This window comes from Megascapheus bottae, chromosome 11, assembly GCF_031878675.1.
Source record: "Megascapheus bottae isolate mThoBot1 chromosome 11, mThoBot2.hap1, whole genome shotgun sequence".
Classification (NCBI taxonomy): Eukaryota; Metazoa; Chordata; class Mammalia; order Rodentia; family Geomyidae; genus Megascapheus; species Megascapheus bottae.
The window spans coordinates 53,896,058-53,907,946 of record NC_143519.1 but is presented as its reverse complement, the minus strand read 5'-3'; the positions used below and the strand labels follow the sequence as shown (position 1 = coordinate 53,907,946).

The 11,889-nt window shown below is 38.0% G+C and overlaps 1 protein-coding gene across 1 annotated transcript in view; it reads left to right on the top strand.

Moving 5' to 3' along the window:
- Window positions 1-244: 244 nt before the first annotated feature.
- Window positions 245-11,889, top strand: part of Trpc4 (transient receptor potential cation channel subfamily C member 4) — a 186,660-nt gene continuing 175,015 nt past the window's right edge. The window contains exon 1 of the mRNA XM_090342294.1: window positions 245-416. The gene's annotated coding sequence lies outside the window, so the exon portion shown is untranslated. The remainder of the gene's footprint in view (window positions 417-11,889) is intronic.

Genomic DNA, 11,889 nt, shown 5'->3' with positions numbered 1-11,889 from the left:
TAGGGCCGGGAGTGGGCCAGGCTGTGTGTCCTCGCGCCCAGGGCGCACGCCGCCTCCGCCTCCCTCCCCACCGCCCCCCCTCCGGGACGCCCCTCCCCCGCCTCCCCCGCCTCCGCTGCTCTCCCGAGCATCCTCACTCCGCCCAGTTCCGTGCCAGCTTGCGTGGGCTCCAGCTTGCGTGCGTTTTTTTTTCTTCTTTTTCTTCTTCTTTTTTTCTTTTTCTTTTGCTTGGAATGCTCCACAACTCGGCAAGCCACGAAGGAAATCCCCTCGGAATGTAGCGAGCCGGGCTGGCACCCGGGGTCCCACCACCATCACCACCACCACCCCACACCCCAAGACACCCAAGTCCCCTTCCCCGCACCCGCAGGTTCTCCGATCGCCTCACTCGGGCGAGAAGACTGCAACTTTTCCAGGTAGAGTGTGCGGCTCCCGAGCGCCGTGTCCCCCCTCACCACCCCAGCCCTCCCAGCCCCCCACGCGGGGACACCTCGCCTCTTCCCTGGCGTCTCCAGGAAGTTTCTCCAGCCGCCGGGAAAAGCGGGTCCCCCCTCCGGGGAGGCGCACCTCGAGGGGTGCTTTACTAGTTGCCAAGGCTCTCTGGAACGCCCTGGTGGCTTTTCTTCAGGCAGACGGAATAGAAGATGGGTGAAGCTTTGGGGGGGGGGGTGATCTGGGTTGGGAGGGGAAGTGGGGGGGGGGGTTGCGATTCTCAGTAGCTCCAGGCAGCTGGGCTCCGGAGCCGGGAAGAGGGAGAGGAGTGAACCCCTGGTGTGACTTATATGGTAAACAAAGAAGCCGCCGCCACCGCGCCTGGGGTTGGGGCTGGGGCATGTGCCTTGCTTTGGAGCAGAAAATGGGGCTCCTGGTGGCCCCGGGGTGCAGATCCTGGGGGTTGTATCAGATCTCAGCTGGGAGGGGTGGGGAGCTGAAAGAGAGAAAGTGGTCCCTGTCCCGTCCATCCATTACCACCTGCGTCATTTTCCTTCCCCTACCAGGAAACACCAGCCCTGCACTTTGATCCAGGTGGCTGGGACCGGGTCTGGTGATTCCCTTCCCCGAGTGTGTGCCTTGACACCTCCATTCCAGTTAAGCCTGTGTCTCTGTGTGGAACTTGAGCGACTCGCTGGGATTCATGGAACAACTTGTTGTTTCCCACTGGGAGCTCGGTTGCCCTTTGTGAGGATGGCAGAACACTTACAAAGGGGTCTGGAAGAGCCTAGCCAAAGAAGAGAGAATTCTTCTCTTGTCTGCCTGTAGCCACGAGGGGCTTCTTAGCAAGGCCCTTTCCAGTTCAGTTCCATGCTTTCAAGTGCAGCAAGTTAACTGAGTAAGCACAAGGGAGCCAGAAAAGCTAGAACCAAGCTTTACTTGTCCGATTACCAAGAGGAAAAAAAAATAGATGTATAAATAGATATAGATACACATATTTGAAGAACAGACCTGTAAAACTAAATTGGGTTCCCTGGGCTCACATAAACTCTGGCTTTCTAATCAGAGTTATCACAGCACAAAGCATTTTTTCTTTTTAAAGTAAAACTCTAGGTAGTGAGAGTAGAAGTTGGGTTTGTTCCACCACCCGTCTATATTGCTGGGTTACAGGTTTACTCAAGTTGTATTTGTCATGTGTACATCTATTCAGCTGAACAGTAGGCCAGGAAATATTTCCCTTGCTTTAAGTATTTAGAAGAAAATAGTGATAAGAGGGATAATTGTGCCAGAAATGCAGACGTAAAGATCCAGCATAATGTTTTTAAAGAAGTGAAAAGTATATGAATTGATAGGGCTTAGTGAGATCAGTTAAGTGACTGTATGACAGACATGTAAATATCTTGGACTATTAAAGATCAGTGTAGGTGAAAAGAAAGAGTACATTGCACTGTGTGTTAGTAAGCTAGCACAGCCTTGCCATGCTCAGCGGCCTTGATAAGAGTTTTAATCAGCAATAAAGGACTCCGTGGGGCTGAGAATCCAGGGTTGGACAGATAGATTTATACTAAGAAAGGCATCAAAAGAAATGCAGACAGGTGGAATTGATTCATAAGGAGTGCTTATGCTTTTGGATAAATTTATAGTTAGTTAAATCATAAAAAGATCTTGCAATTGCATATTTAGAAAAGTTCTCCCTGTTCAGTTAGATCTTAAAGAAACATGCACATTCCTCAAAGAATAAACTGTCCAAACTGGACTGTAGTAAAACTGGTCAAGTACTAACAATGTTTCTGGAAATCTCTTTGAGAAAGGGATGACATTGAATATACTTATCTCCAATTTTTCCCAAAGATGTGGGATGTGCAAGCTATTATTTAGGAGCTTTAAAATCATCTACTTACATATTGTTTATTATTCTGTGCCATAGGTCAAGATCAAAATGCACAGAGAATGCTAGAAAAACAGTGGAAGTTCTGTTCAAATTGTACGGCCCGATGAGTTGGTGAAAGAGTGACAGACAAAATGACCTTTGCTAGCACTTAACATTAATCAGCTCATACTTGATATAAATAGAAAAGCGTAGAAGCAACACATGGGGAAGATTTTGTTCAGTGCACACTGAAAACTTTCTTTCCCGTGTGCCATAGATTGTCTCAGCTACCTAAAGGACTAAATGTATGTGGTCCAATCTCCTCATTAAGGAAGACTAAGCTCCATAAAATCTTCAAGCAACTTATGTTTTATAAACTATGACATCATTTTGCATTATTATGCATGTGAAATTTTGATGAAATATGTTTCAGTTCTTATGGCTGTATCTATCAATATTTGCATGAGTTAGATGGTATAAGAAATTGGAAATGATTTGACTTTAAAAATTGGCCCTCAGTTGTAGATGAAAAATAGAAACAGTGTATTATTCTTGTTTCTATTTTTCTTTCATGATACCAAAATATTACAATATCTGATTAACCTCTAGTCAAGTACTATCAACTTACTCTGTTAAGCAGAACTACTTGACATCTGTTAGAAAATGATAATTCACTTTATGACATGCAGATTTTGACCCTACAGAATTAGAAAATGCTTTCAAATTTTATTTTGAAAATATTCTGTCTTATCTTTATATCTATATATTTAACTGTAGAAATATTTTACCATGAATAAAACATGTCAGTTCTGTTAGTCAACACATCACACACATATCTACCTATCACCTGCAAAGTAAAATATTTCTCTTTTCTAATCAATATATATATATATATTGCAAAAGTAGAGATGTATATACACTTTTCCAATAGTAAATGTTATAAATAGTAAATGACATTATAAGCAAATATAGACATGAGAAAGGGGAAACAGTAGTAAGACCCAAACCAATGAGCTAAATGTTTCCTTATGAAGATGTGATTTATTTTTAAAACAAGCCAGTTGAAGGGAAAATGTAATAAATTGTTACATTTCCTTCTTCTAAAATCATCACTAGCAAGTATTTCAAGGGATCAGATTTCAATGCACATCTTGACTTCCTGGGTTGTCTGGACCCATTTGAAACTGTGTTACTGACTGCTTATAACTCAGAAAAACTCATCATGAGGTTTCCTTTCTTTTTATTTATTAATCTTTATTTATTTGTTTGTTTGTTTGTTTGTTTTGCCAGACCTGGGCTTGAGCTCAGGGCCTTGAGCACTGTCCTTGGACTTTCTCAAGGCTAGACTCTACCACTTGAGCCTCAGCACCACTTCCAGCTTTTTCTATGTATGTGGTACCGAGGAATCAAACCCGGGTCTTCCTGCATGCTAGGCAAGCACTCTACTACAGGCCAAACTCTAGGCCCGAGGTTTCCTTTCTTACTACAGATAAGATTGAGACAGCCCACAATAAAAATCTGACCTTTTTACCTGTGTTTTACTCGATCTCCCCTTCATAAATAAACACTAAAACTAGTTCAGTTCAACCTAATTTTAATTGTGCATTCATTTCCATGTAGTTATCCTGAAAGATTGCTTTAGAACTAGCTTTCTTCTCCTTATGCTTTCTATTTCGAACCCTTCCAGATGCACTGAGATCTCAATATTTTAAGAGATAGGAGGATATTTTGACCAGAGATAGACACATCATAGCGATGTTTTTATGTTTTTAAATCAGCACAATTGTAGATCTGATCTCTAGTATAATCAGTAAAATAGCCTGATGATGAAAAGATACCATTAGGAAAATAAATTGTTCACTTGGTAGACTACAAATTAAGGACATTAATTTAAAACTATCTTGTTCCATGAACTATTTGGTAAATACAGTGATGCATTTAAAATTTCAATTATTCAAATAATGCTTCTCAAAATTCAGTTTAATTTATGTAAGATAAAAAAGATAATAGTTCCAGTATTTGATGTGCTATAATTAAACTTAAGGTGCTGTCTGTTTAATATTAGCATTTATTTTGTATCTCTTTACCAAAAAAAAAAAAAAAAAAGCAGAACCAGCCATGTGAAAGAGTAATAGCTTCTTGTGAGACAACAGAGTACACACAGGAATGGTTTTGCAAATAAGATTAGAAATGTTAATTCAAACATTACATTACATTAAAAATATGCCTTGAGTAGCTTTAAATAGCACAGTGAATCTTCTTGAGAAATGGCGAATAAAATGCAAGGAGTGACAGGCATTAATTAAATTCTGAGTGTGGTTTGCTGTTATATTTTTGAGATATGTTGAAGTACTCCTAAGAAACTCTTCCAATAAATAACACCAAGAGTTTCAATTTAATTAAGGTAGCAAGCAGGAACTATTATGCAGAAAGGAAGGGGATAATATTTACTGGTAACAATCATATGCATTGGGCCATGCTATTTCCTTGTTATGTTTGCATTGGGTTTAAGAAGACTTAATTTCTGAATATGATGAAGTTACTTTGGGAGGAATCTAGGACTTAGTCTTACGTGAATTTAATTCTATAGCCATAGCTTGGGAATCAGGGACCTGGGGAACTGAGATAGGCTGATCTCCTGTTCAGGTAAACTTAGGCTATGATAAGGAGATCCTCTCTCAAGACAAAGCAAAACAACAACAACAAAAAAGTCCCTCCAAATAAAAGGGGTGAGCACATTTTCACTTAAGCCCTGTGGGTTCTAAAATAAAGTTAATCTTTCAACAAGATTCCTAACTTCATTATACCTTCGCAAGGATTTATTCCTTGTACTTTTCAATTACTGTGACATTGGGCTAAGCTGAGCTACCCTCCTCCAGAGGAGAGAATTTGAAACAACTTGTTATCTTAAGTTTCATCAGCCTTGAAGGGAAAAGGAGGTAAATTACCTCAAGCAGCTTTTTCTCAAAATTCAACCTTGCCCTCCCCCGCCCTTCCCTCCCCTCCCACCTCTTCCTTCCCCTCCTTTCCCCTCCCCTTCCTTTCCTTTCTTTCTTCCCCTCTGGTATTGAATGCAGAGCTTTGCACATCTTTTACCATTAATACTGAGATCTACTCTGAAATGTGTCTGTGTGTAAAATAAAGAAGGCTTTATTTTCATAGGTAAAATTCAAGATAATGAATTTTTCTTAAGCCACAAGATTTAAGATTATATTTTTAAATTAAAACTTCTCTTTAAAATCTTTATGACATTTATCTGTTCTTTGTGAGATGTCTATTAAAAGGCAGTCACGCTAAGACAGGTTAGGGTTATATGGCATCTTGTTAATGTTATAACAGTACTAAATTAAGACATGTGATCCTGTATTACTTTTATCTGAAATTACAATAGTTTAATTGTTGCAATGTCACTTGGCAATTAATGAATGAACTATCTTGTTAGCTGGTGACAAATTTTAATTTGATATGGTAATTTTTAGATGTATATATGCTTTTAATAGTGACATGTCAAAAGCCAATGGAAATTGAAGCACCAGTGTCTTTGAGTAAATGAAATAGTATTACAAAAATTAGTACGAAAATAGTATTTATTCAGATAGATATTTGTTGAACATTACTAAATGAAATATGGAATAACTATATAAATGACACATGGACAAGTGCATGTTTTAACAAAGCAATCTCTGGGCCAGAGTAAAACTTTCCTTTTACTCTGTGTCAAATTATTCTTCAAATATTAAAACCTAGTTAGGGCCTAAAGCCAATATTACTGAACATTACATGCAGATGTTCTACATGTAAATACAGCCATGTTTTTATTATATTTTGCTTTACAGATCAGTAAAGTTCGGTCCTTAGAGAAAGACAGTAAAAACCTTTAAGAAATCAAGAAACTGCAAAAATGTGTGCTTGTAACCAAATAAAATTGCCACAAATACAATGTTTCTGTAATTAAGGATGGGTCATTTCATGTTTGTAATAGCATAGTTGGCTCCTTTTTAGCATATAAAGCGAGTTATAATAGTAACATCGCTGTACATGGCACAATGAATTCCATCATTTCTTATGTTACAAAAATAAATGTGTTACTTCTTAGTAGTAATTACATTTGGCAAATAAAGGTGAGAGTTCATGTCAGAGACTTGACAGGCCATGTTTTAAGTGTCATGAGTCTGGTTTTGACTTCCTTTGTTCTTTTTCTCTGTATCATTGATTTTATTAATCAAGATTTATGGAAAGCATGCTAACACTCTAATGGATTTAGAGTGCATGTCAGTTCTAAATGTTACAAGAAATAATACAATTCTGAGCCATTGCCTTGTGCTTGCTAAGCATATTTTCATTTCTACAGAATTTGTATGACTATGACTACTTCTCAATGTATGAGTTTTGAATGGAGGAGTAGATTAAACGAATGCATGGATGACTGGTCTTTTGTCAGATGCTGTATTTTAATATATTGGTCTTTCAAGTTACTGATCATGAAAATAGAAATCCTTCACAATGCAATGGAAGGATAATAGGAGCGGGTTGGTGTACATTAAGTGAAGAATAGAAAACCTAGTATTGCTTATGTATACTCATCTTTATGAGCACTGTGCTGAAAGATGTCTGTCATGCCAAATTAAATTTCAACTGAAGAACATATTGGGTGTCCAGGTTCAATAAGTATTCTTTTTATTTTTTGTGGGTCATGAGGCTTGAACTTGACCTGGGAGCTGTCCCTGATCTCTTCAGCCCAAGGCTACCACCTTATAATTGAGCCAAGCCCCACTTCCCATTTTCTAGAGGTTAATTGGAGATAAGAGTCTCAGGTTCTCTTGTGCCTGTGCTGGCTATGACCCTTGTTCCTCAGATCTCAGCCCCCGGTGTAGCTGGGATTACAGACATAAGCCACCGCTCCCAGTTCAATAAGTATGCTTGTGTAGTTGCTATAGTTTGATAGTTCTAGTTTGGCAGCTAGGTCATGTTTAATTTCATTTAGAGCCACGTACACATAAATATATATATATGCACATATGTATATATAAAATATATGCATATTTGTACACATGTGTAAAGAGTAGATTACCCATTCTTTATCAGAATTGTTCTGGAGTAATTATGCCAAATAATTAGAGTGCCCACTGCTCAGCCACTGACAACCTCTAAAATTAAATTGAAGGAACATTGAAAGCTTGTGTTCCTTTAAATATGCTGTATAAAGAGAAAATGTTGGCTAAGGAGAAAGACTTATTTGCTTATCTGGTTCATTTTAACCTCACAGTTTAACATTTTGATTTGTAGTGAGCAAGCTACTCGGAGAGCTGAGATGCACATTTTCATTTAGCACTCCAGCACGTTCTTGGAACAAAGTGAACCAGCAAATGGTTTTGCCCTTTCATGAAGAAAAGAAGCTTTAGGGGGAAAAAAAATCCACTCAATTATAAAAGTGCTTATGCTAAATATTTTTCTACTATGTGAAAACATCAACGATTTCAACTTGAAGAATAAAAATTACTTGGCCAGGTACCGGTGGCTCATGCCTGTAATCCTAACTGCTCAGGAGGCTGAGATCTGAGGATAGTAGTGAGAAGACAGCCATAGCAGGAAAGATTATTAGACTCATTTCTCTACCTAGCCATCAGAAAGCCAGAAGCAACAATGTGGCTCAAGTGGTAGAGCACTAACCTTGAGAACAAAAGCTCAGAGAAAGTGTCCAGTTCCTGAGTTTTAAAACCCAGGACCAGCACAAATAAAAGGAAATTATTTTGTAATCTGTTATATTTATAAAATACTGTCTAGAATTGAAAGCACATCTTGATAAAATATTTAAGTACTTTGCTACTAGGTATTACTCAGATGTTATAATTTTAATACTGGCTACAATATCACTGGAAATGTCTCCCCCCACCTTGGTATAAGAATTAACAGAAAAATTTTTAGTTTCACAAAAATATTGAAGATCTGGTTTAATTTTAATAGTGTAATTCCTATTTTTTAAATAAACATCTACAAACTAATTATACACTCAGTTGAGAAAGCAAGTTGGCTGAAACGATCCATTTCTGTATAACAGGTATCTATGACACAGAAAAATAATTCATTTCAATTTATTTCAAGAAAGAATTTTAGATATGTGAGGTACTTCCTTATAATGCTGCTGGTCTGTAGAGTCAAAGCAAGATCTTCCCATCTTCAATATGTAAACAGATTATTTTCCAAATACTGAAAGTGATTAGTAAGATTTCTTAAATACTAAAAGGCATTGGAGTTTAGTTGACATGAGACACGCAACAAGGTCTGCCAGAATTGGTTTTATTTTATTCCTAATAAAACAAACAAGCAAGTAGAGCAGAGACAGTGACTTCAGGGGGGAGACCGTTTGATTCCTTTGCAACATTTAGTAGTATTACTCCTGCATAGCACCAGTCCTCTCTAACAATGGAATTTTCCATTTTCTGATTGGTCCTAGAATTCAGCTGCTCCTTCACTGTTCGCAGGATTATATCAAAGTAAGAGTTACTAGCTAAAAATCCGCATTCCTTATCACCTCAATCATGATAGTCACATCCACACAAAAGAGGCAATGCCCGTTGAGAAAACTGTGTTAAGATTACGTTTTCATGAAACCATATAACCAAAACCTCAAACTTCTGATGAAATTCTGTCCCTAGACTATTTTGCCTTCTGTATGTTGGAGACAGAAATTTGTTCTTGATCTGTGTAAGAGAATTTCAGGTGAAGAAAGCCTTAAGTGAATCATTTTAAGATCAGCAATTTCTGAATGTTCTTAGTCTTATAATGAGTGCATTTAGTCTGCTATGCTTAAGAATGATGATCTAATGTCCCCCTGCTCCATCATGAAGGAAAAATTATTTGGAGACAATTATTTGAAGACTTGTTATTCAATTTTGTCTTTTCCACTGTAATAAATGTTCACCTAAATCCTAAGGAAAAGAACTAAAATAATTCAGTATAAGTACTATCAAAACTCTGAGTAGCAAAATACTTGATATATTTCTGATGTCACTCAATTTTTTTCAAGGTTTTTAAAATTTTAATTCATTTAATATATAAAGTCAGTTTAATATTCTAAAAATAGCAGTTTTTTAATGTTTATCAATTCATTGAAACGTAAATCAGCTGTGGTAAACTACCTCTAGCCTCAGTGGACTACTTTAATTTCTTATTGTAGAACGGCGTAAAAATAGTTAAAGGTAAATTAAATAAGTCTTTAAAATAAAACAAAAGTAAAATTCCCATGTTTTAGCATATTTACATCTTTGATGGAGTTGATAATACAAAGGAGGTTGCGATTAATTGATTTGTTTTCTTCCAAAATAATTACTAATGTATTTTATGTTCATTTTATAATTGCAAGCTCTTTTTATATACCCTGCAAACTTCCTAGCACTAGTAGGCCTTTCTGAGAAGAAGGGAGCTCTCTCTAGTGCCGTTTTAGTGCACATTGGCAATGAATTTTCCCTGTCTGACATTTTTAATCTTATTTTCAAATTACATTCATGTTAAGAGTGTTCCCAGTTGGAAATTCATTTCCTTTCCATACTTGGAGATACGCTATTCAGTTGTCACTTGATTTTCATCCTTTCTGATCAGAAGTCAACTGTAAATCTGACTTTTTTAACTTGTTTTATTTTTTATGTTTTCTATTAGTCTTTTATTTTCAGCAGTTGTACAATAATAGGCCTCGATAGGATATCATGTATTTCTTCTGCTTAAACTTTGAAGTTTTTGAAAAACAGGGCTTCAAGAAGTCGAGCTGTGGTTCAAGAAGTAGAATAGCAACTATGGTATAAGAGAAATTGGGGATAGCACCCAACCCTTGAGTTCAAGCCCCAGAAGCAGCATACACACACACACACACACACACACACACACACACACACACACACACACACACACACACACACACACACAGGATGTTGTATAATTCCTCAATTTTAGAAAATTAAAGGTTATTTTGTTTTTCAATACAGTTTTGGTACATCCCTTTTTTCCACTGTAGTGTCTAATGAGATATGTTCCTAGTGTCTTTCAACACGCACTATAATGCTGTTTGCGTGTGTGCGTGCGCACGCGAGTGTGTGTGTGTGTGTGTGTGTGTGTGTGTGTCTGTCTGTCTGTCTGTCTGTCTGTGTGCTGGTTCTGAGGCTTAAACTCAAGGCATGGGTGCTGTCCCTAAATGTTTCTGCTCAAGGTGACAGCTCTACCTCTTGAACCAAAGCTCTGCTTAATGCTTTTTGTACTTGCTAAAATTCTCACAGCAGTGTATAGATGGCTCATGCCTGTAATCCTAGTTATTCAGGAGGCTAAGATCTGAGGATTGAAGTTCAAAGCCAGCCAGGGCAGGAAAGCCTGTGACTCTTATCTCTAATCATAGAGAAAGCCAGAGGCTATGCTATGGTTCAAGTGGTACAGTACTAGCCTTGAGCAAAAGGAGCTCAGGGACAGTGCCCAGGCCCAGAGTTCAAGCCCCAGGACCAGAAAGAGAGGGAAGGAGGGAAAGGGAGAAGGAAAGGGAGAGGGAGAGGGAGAGACGGAGGGCAGGAGAGGGAGAGGGAGGAATGGGGTGGGGGAGAGGGAGGGAGGGGGAGGGGGGCTCATAGCTCAGCCTCCGCCATAATTAGGCTTGTGTGTGTGGACCACTGATGCCTAGCTTTATAACTCACTTTTTAAATTTCATTTCATCTCTGCAGTACACTACAGTTTAATATTTTATAGCCTTCCATTCATATATATTTTTCATTCTGCTCAATCTTCTATTAAACAATTTCTGGTTAAAAATTTCAGTGACTATGTTTTTTATGTTTGTAATTCTAGGCTATTTTGTATAATTTGTTTTCTTTGATTTTTAGATATCTCATAACTCTCATTTCTTATCTGACTACTGGATATTGTTAAATCACATTTAAAGTCTGATAATTGCAATAATATTTATTTGCTTACTTCTTCATTTGAATGATGATCATGTCTATTACTGGCAATCAAACCCAGATATATGCATGGTAGACAATCAGTCTACCACTAAGCCTCAGGCCATCTGCCTGTTTTTCCCATTATGCTATATTCCTTTTAATTTAAAGGTGAACACTGGGTATCTGCATTGTCCTCCCTTACAGAGGATACAGTTTATCCTCTGAAAGGCAAATGGGGTGAAAGCTAATTGTCTAATCAAACAATAGACAGGGGTAACTTGGAGGCCAAGTGGATTATGGAAGATTATATAGTTCTGATCTAACCCTTTCCCTATTACATAGGATCCAAGGGCCATGAAGGGTTGACCTAACTGATAAAGCAGGTTTTCCCTTGTAGATCTGTGATAGTGCCTTAACAAAAATGCAGGGTGAAGATTTATTTTGGCTCTCAGTTTTAACAGTTTCAATCTGTGATCAATTATCTTTGGTGGTTTAGGCCTGGGACATCATGGCAGAGAAATGGTATAGTGAAGATACATAATTCTACCAATGGAGGAATATACCAATAGGATTTAGAAACAATTTTAGAGTCACTTATCAGTATTGTTCTATTGCCCTTGGAGTCATATTATACTTGAAAAGTTATCATGTCTTTGATATTAGGGACCA